Here is an 8,348-nt window from a genome sequence, read left to right as displayed (position 1 = left end):
CGTACTTTTTTTTAAATATTTACAGCTTAGAACTGCTACATGGATTAAGAAATCATATTCAATAAAAAATTTACAACAAATACCCAAAATTAGCTTCATTTGCAGTAATGCATGCACAGAGACGCTTTGGAAAATTGTTGACAATGGTCACGCACTGTTTAATGTTAATTTCAGAATATAGTTTGATCATATATAGTGACAAGACGGCCGCTACGAGGACGCTCCAACGTGCTTTCCAACTTCTGGTAACTTTTTAAGGCATCATAGACAGTTATGTTTTTGTAACCAGTCGCCTTTACAATCTCACCTGTCTTCATAACTGAGCTGTGTAATTCTATAATAGTAATACTCTTGTTATCACGATTCATTTCTAGCCTAACAAAAAATAAAGTCACAGTTAGCAGGTACTTGGGTAAAATTGCACGACAAATGCAAATATTGAAACCAAATAGAAAAAAAAAAACAGAATTATAGCGAGAAAAGTTAATATATCCAAAAGTACGGGAACTTTTCAGACATTCTGTAAATGAATAGTTATAACTTCGGAACCATGAGACATTTTCTTTTCCGCAGGCTGTAGCTCGAAAACGATTATTTTTGCATCATTCTTGAAAAAACTTGCCACCTTATGCAAAACACCCTGTACACTAAATAATACTTTAGTAAACTATTCCATGACTACATAAAAATAAAAGAAAAAAAGCTGTTTCAAATAAATTTTATGGTATTTTAACTATGTATGTAAATTCAATTCAATGCATTAATTTAAGTGCACACATCGGTATTTTTAAAAATCTTTAAATGTATATACTACATTTAAAGATTTTTATAAATACGTAATATCTTCCATAAGATCTCATCGAAAAAAAAATTTAGGTGGAGTCCAAGAGCCTTGTTAATTTAGTTATTTTTCAGCGAAAAGCCACGACAGAAAAAAGGAAAGAAATAAGAGCTAAAAATTTGAAAAAAGTAAAAGCTAAAAATTTAATAAAAACGAGTTTCAGTGCAACGTAAAGTAAGTAAAATTTAGAAGAAATTATTTTTTTTAATACGATTTTGTAAACGTTATATATTCTTATTATATAAATTTGACTACAGGAAAGTATACATGTATAAATACATTAAAAAAATTAATTTGAAATGTTTAACATGAAAATTTGCACAGGTGGGTCTTGGTTCTTCCTTTACAAACGTACATGTTTACATATTATATTGGTGTATTATAATATTGTTACTGTATTATAATTTTAACAGCCACTAATTTTTCCACAATTTATTTTTAATATAATAAATAGCTATTTCATAGATGTTCAAACAATTCACCCCTGTTTGGCTGACATAAAAAAACAAGGATTTACTACCCTATGTATGAAAAAATCCTCTTCAATATGATACATACGTATGCACATGGGTTTGTGTATAAATTTCTTATCTTCGTATTCAAAGGTGCAAGCAAACAATTAATAGAACTATACACAACATTATGATAGATTGCAAGACGTGGAATTGCTATTTCTCATCATAACGGTTTTGGTTCACTTGTCGTTATAACGCGATTATCCTTCGATTTGATTTTCATTATGTTCTTATAAAAATTACATTTAAAGTATTGTATTTTTAGACAACTGTTGTAAAGCGATATAAATTCAACATTATATGTATATATGCATGTATATATATATTGATATACTAGCATATTTAAAAGTATAATAAAACCAACGAAAGAGGGATTTTTATATAGTTATAAAGAAGTTTATCAGTACATCACAAGTTATTTTATAAGGATTCACTTTATTTTATACATTAAACAGAAAGTAAAAATGTATGTAGATATGTACATGTAGATTTATACGTATTAATATGTTAAATAAAATCACTATTTTTAACACGACTACAATAAATATAAAATTATTAAAAGGGGTTTCAATGTCTGCATCATACATGAATACGCATATATATTTTCAATACAATTTTGTAAGATACTTTTCAAAATAGAAAAACAAACTTTTATAAGTTTTAGTGCATGATAACAGATGCGCACAGCTTAAACATTTATCCCTAGGGGAGTTTTCAAAACTCCCATTGAGATGTTTTTTCACCCTTAAAAGTAATTTCTAAAACAAAAATAAAATAATTCTATTGGTTTGATGGGGTACTCTAAAAACATAAATATTTGCGTGTAACATTCAATCTATATTTTACCAACAATTTTTTTTATTCTTAAACACCTACAGTTTCACAAAATTTTAAGAATTTTCTGTACTAACAATTTCTTTTTATTGAATGCTTGATTTTTTCTGCGTTTGAAGTTGAAACTGTTTTACCATTCCCCAAAATATACAAAAAATTTATGATTGAAAAATGAACATATCTATGATAAACGCATTCGTGAGACACACGACAACTAAGATAAATGTGTTTAAATAAAAGATACTCGTACCATGAAAAATTGAAGAACTTTTCATTTTATTTGAAGTATATACCCTAATTTCTAAATTGTAGATATTTTGCAAAAATATTGTTGTTCTAATATTTTTTTAAGAAGTACATGTTAACCTGCTATGTTTTGAAATGTTAAGTTTTTTACTATTACTATTTTTCTCTTGAATAAAAATAGAATTATTCATTAGGGTATTAAAGCTACATCCTTATGTGCAGCATAATAAAAACAATAATTATTAATTTTTATTAAGTTATATTTTACCCATTGTTGAGTTATGTTTTACGTTTTGCTTTATTTTTTATAAGACAAATGCTGGTTTCACATATTTTTTAATAAATATTGACAAAAAAAAGCGAGTTCTTATATTATGATTACTTTAATAATTACTGTAACGCTTTCATGGAAGTTGCTTTCTTTCTTAGATTTTCAATAATTTGAAAGCAGTAAAAATTGTTCTTTATTTTGTTCAACTTTTATGTATTCCCGTATTTCAATCGAATAATCTACAAAGTTCCACAATATACAAATCACTATAAAAGATGCGTCGTTTCAAGTTGTCCCCTATATAAAAACGAACGTAATAAAAAAAATTATAAAGCATCTCGTATAAGTTTTATAATTTTTGATGCGGTAGTTTCGGTAAATCAGTTAATTAGCTTTACTAACAATCTGAAAATAATTGCTAATAAAACTGTAATTACATACATACATGGGTTAAAAAATATTATATGGAATTTTAATATAAAAAGAATTCCCATATGCAATAATTTTCATAAATTAAAAATATATAGATATACATATATGTGAATATACCAGAAGTATGCTGTTTGGAAGACAGCATACAAAATTTGCAAACTTATTAATATCAAATGCAGATTTTCTCAAATTTGAAAAAATGCACCAAAATCAACTAAATACTTAAAAAAAAAAAATATTGTTCTATTTTTTTTTTAGTGTAACATAGTATTTATTGAAATCTTAAAAAAATTAACAGAACCTGGAAGGTTTTTTTAAATCATTTTTTTAATGTTTTACTAACACAAAACTTTAAGAATGCGAGCACTAGTAAAGTAGAAGATTGAATTAACTTTTTCTAATTAAAAATTTGAAAAAAGTTGATCTTGTGGGAGACTTATGATGTTAAAGAGGGCCCTTTATAAATCCCGTAAGAACACGTGTAAATGCGTCAGCTGTGAACCCACTCTTAACGTCCAGGCCTGTATATCAGCTGTGATGCAAAGTGTCTGGGATAATACTTTTTGAATTAAAATGAGAGAAAATGATGACATTCTCCTTTTCTCAATGTTGAAAGTTTTTTCAAGTTTTGTAAAGTAAAATTTAGTTAGATTTTAAAAACTTGTAAAATCTTGAAGTGTTGTCGAAACATACATATTATGTATGCATGTTTTTCTTGGTTATGTCAGAAGATTTTATATTTGACAAAAAAAAAAAGATTTTCATCAACAATGAGTTTTTATATAGTCTGTCTGATAAAACTTGCAAAAACTTTAAAAAGAGAAACAATGACGAAATTTCTCTCAAAAAGAATTTTTTCTTAATTCTCACTTAAAAAAAATAAACCAGACAGAAAACTTGAAAAAACTTTTAAAAACTTTATAAATATGCTATCATCAAAACAAACAAAAGATAAACATCAAAACGTACATAAACAAATATTTTTTAGTTATACCAAAAACCGAAAATTTTGATTTTGGATTATATACGTGCGAAACTTAGAAAAAACTATTTGTAGACCTTTTTGGTTATTTTATTTTATTTTTAATTGAAAAGTTTGAAAAAAAATTATTGTTGATAAAAATTTTTCAAAAATAAAATCTTCTGACATAACCAAGAAAAGCATTTAAAATTTTTAATGTTTAAAGCGGTCCGCCACTTTAAAAAATTTAAACCAAATCAATAAAATTCATGAAGAATCCCAAAAGTCTAAAATGAACATATTTTGTCAATTCTACTAGGAAACAGCGACCAGTCGTTCACCACACCAGAATATAGTGTGTTTGAGTTCACAAAATTAAAAAAACCGTGACTTCAATAATGCTTTATAAAAAGTTTAAGTGCGGTATTAATACGATTGTAGTACCGCCTCAGAGCTTTCAATACCTTTACATTGTAAAAAAAAATGCTAAAGCTTTTGATACATTTTGGAATACACTTTGTACAATACTAATACTAATGTCTTTATTTCTAACAAGTCCCAATGCTCAGAGAGAAACTTGAAAGCACGACCTTATTTTATATGGGTTTTTTTAAATCGAAGTGGCTATTTTTTGAGAAGAAATATTAAAATAAATTCACACTTATTATAAAGCAGGTAAAATTTAGAAAATATATGTGAAAAATCAAAAAAATATATTAATATTTTCATTGATAATTATTTTAAAATTATAAAAAAAGCGGACAAACAACCAGCACATCCTTCGCCTTCAACGTTTTATATGTTACTGAAAGCATTTCATTATTTTTAAGTGAACAGCTTTTTTTTTCTCATAGGGTAAGTTAACTCAAGATATGGGGAGTAACTGTGGTGTCAAGTTGAAAATATAATTAATGAAAGATAATTATTGAATATTGATATGAATACATAGTAAAGAAAAAATTTGAAGAGGGAATTAGAAAATAATATCTAAAATACAATCAAATATTATTTGTTAAATACAAATTTTATATAAACTTCAAAATTTTACCTCTATTTTTATTTGAAAAAATATTAAAAACTTACTATCATTGATATCAATTACCTAAGAAAAAAAATATTGAAAATGTTTGGAAAAAACAATCATATATTTTTATGACCGGATTTAGGACACTACTCAACTTACCTTATTGGGAAATACAAAATTTGTATAAAAAATTATACACCCTTCCTCATTAACATTTGAAACCATACTGAAATATGAATTTGAAATTTTTTTTCATTTTTTCTTTCCTCCTACCTTTCTTTCTTTTTCGTGCAATAGAATTTAAATGGGAAGCTTTTTAAAAAATGTGTATAATATCCTGAGATTTTTAAAAATATTAAACTCTTTTTACTTAAAAAAAAAGAAAAAAATAATAAAAAATATAACACGATCAGTGGCATTTAAAGAAAAAACCAGCAACGAAGCCAAAAATTCGTAAAAAAAATTGAGTATTGGGACTTGTTAGATATAAAGACATTACTAATACATATTTTGACGCTTGTTTGAAAATTTCAAATGTAATTGCAGTTTAGGAAAAAAACTTAATAACTAGCACTTTATTGCTGAAAATATATGCTAGTTTATTTAAATGGTTATTTCTGGCAACATTCCCTGACTTCAATAATGCGCTCACGACGTAAATTTTACAAAGTATCAAGTCTCAAAAAGTTTCGCAAAAGCTCTTGACATTGTACACTTTTCCTAAATGCATTTTATATGTAGTGGAGACGTAAAATAAAATGAAATTGGGTATCGAAAAAATCGAGCACGCTTTTCTTATATCTTGTCACATAAATGTTACCACAAATAACCGATAAAATAAACTAGCATATATTTTCAGCAATAAAGTTCTTGGTTTCCATTGTTTTTTTATCAAAATGCAGCATAAAAATGCTATGTTTTTAATGATGTGGTAACGTTTTATAAAAATGAACATTTGAACAGAACTTTATATTGAAATTTTCAAATAAACGTCAAAGTTGTATTGATATGGTAAAAATTGTATTCCAAAATGTACGAAATGCTTTAGTAGTTTTTTCTACAATGTAAAGGTATTGAAAGCTCTGAGACGGTACTACAACCGTATTAATACCCTACTTAAATCTTTTTTAAAGCATTATTGAAGTCACGGATTTATATTACATGTATAAGAAAAGCGTGCTCAATTTTTTCGATACCCAATTTAGAAATAAAGGGGGCAATGCAAGTACATTATACATATGTATGTATTACATACATACATACACTTATGTACCAAAGCTAATATGAAAGTAAAATAATAACATGAATGCAACGATAATCGACTAATACTTTTTTTTTGTACTGCAACTAGCAAGTCTTGAAAATTGATAATATGCAAATGACAACATAATGGATATACTTTTTTATGTACATATGTGGATATATATATTGATATACAGTAATAATATTTTATTATTATTGGCTTAATGAAGTCAGATAATGGAATTAAGAAATATATGATTTGAGAAGATTGTACATAAACATACCAACTACAAATAATAATTCTTTTACACCTAATCAAAACACGCTATTTTTATACCCTGCACCTTCGTGAAGGCTATGTTCACTTTGGTACGGAGCTTGTAAGCACTTAAAGGAGTCGTTCTAGTATGGACATGTATATATATTCTTGCTCAGGGTAAAATTTTACGTTGATTTAGATATGTCCGTCCGTCAGTCCAATCGCACGAAAACTCATAAACGAGTAACGGAATCGACACCAAACTTTCACAAGTTTTTTCTTTTGTGACAATGACGGCTGTTATTTATTGTAAATAAGCTTATTCGGACAACGCGTTCGGGTAGCTGCCACACAACTCAAAGAGGTTTTTCAAAAATTTCAAAAACCGATAGATGTATTATTATCAAATTTGGTAAAGATATGTATGTCCAACTACGTTCTTCATGGATTCTGAATCCGTTAAAATTTCAGAATAGCTGCACTGGTTTGGGTAGCTGCCACACAATTCCGAAAGTTAATTTTAAATATTTGGAAAAATATTAAAGTTATATTCATGAAACTTGGCAGTCGTGTGTCCAATTTCAGGCCAGATATAACCCTATTTGAACATTCGTGTTTTAATGGAATTTCTCGACAGATTCGGGTAGCTGCCATAGAACCCCAAAAGCTAATTTAAAATAATTAAAAAAATAATAAAGCTAAATTCATGAAACTTGGCATATTAATCGTAATAATTTAGAGAAATATAATTTCGCATATTATCATTGTGTATATAATATTTTATAGTAATGTAAAGAAGACAATTTTTGTAGTTGCACAAACGATTTACTCTTTTTAAGTAGATTTAAATTAAAAACTTATTACTCACTTATGCCCCTCAAAAAAAGAAATGCGTTGTGTAAATTTTATTTTTATAAGAAAGTTCTTATTCAAAAGAAATTTTTTTAAACATGTTATACTTCCTTATAACAATTCAAAATTATAGCAATTCAACTGATATAGCGCTTCTTAATTTCCATTTAAAAGATTACTTACTGAGTTAAATTTCGAGAAAATAATCACGATGTAAATAAAATTCATAAATTTCATAGAGGATGGATATTCCTTTCATAATAATGGACATCCCTTTTTTTCCTACTTTGAGTAGATAAATCAACTCCAATTTCTACAATTAATTGTTTTTAATTTTTGCAGAACCTAAATATGTCGCATAACCCAATACATAGTATAAATTATATTTTCATCAAAATCTAAAATGTTTCGCCAATCGGTATAGTCCGTTCATTGCTGATTTCCTTATTATACAGGGTGATTCAGAAAGGTATACAACAACTGATTGATTGAGTACAACAATTTATTGAATTTCAGTTAAAGTATTAAAATTAAGATTTTTTATCAAAAGACCAGTTCTTAAAAATGTTAACTGGTTTTTTGAGTGATATTGCGATAAAAAATTAATAGTAAGTGATAAATACTGCTTTTCAAATCAATAAAAATCAAAAATAATAATTTTTGGTTTTTTAGATATTCCCCTCTATTATGAACATCGGTATCGGCCGATATATTATCGGCAGTTCTCATCGGTTTTGGGTTTCTTCTGTATTATGAACCGATACCGATAAAAATATTTCAACCGATTAAAAGAAGCTTTTTCATACAAATTTTTGTTTTTGTAAATTGGAGAAAATGTTTTTTTTTCTAATGACATTTGTTTTCTTTCAAA

This window comes from Condylostylus longicornis, unplaced genomic scaffold, assembly GCF_029603195.1.
Source record: "Condylostylus longicornis isolate FDR11 unplaced genomic scaffold, ASM2960319v2 ptg000226l, whole genome shotgun sequence".
In the NCBI taxonomy this organism is placed as follows: domain Eukaryota; kingdom Metazoa; phylum Arthropoda; class Insecta; order Diptera; family Dolichopodidae; genus Condylostylus; species Condylostylus longicornis.
Note: the sequence above shows the minus strand (reverse complement) of the source record.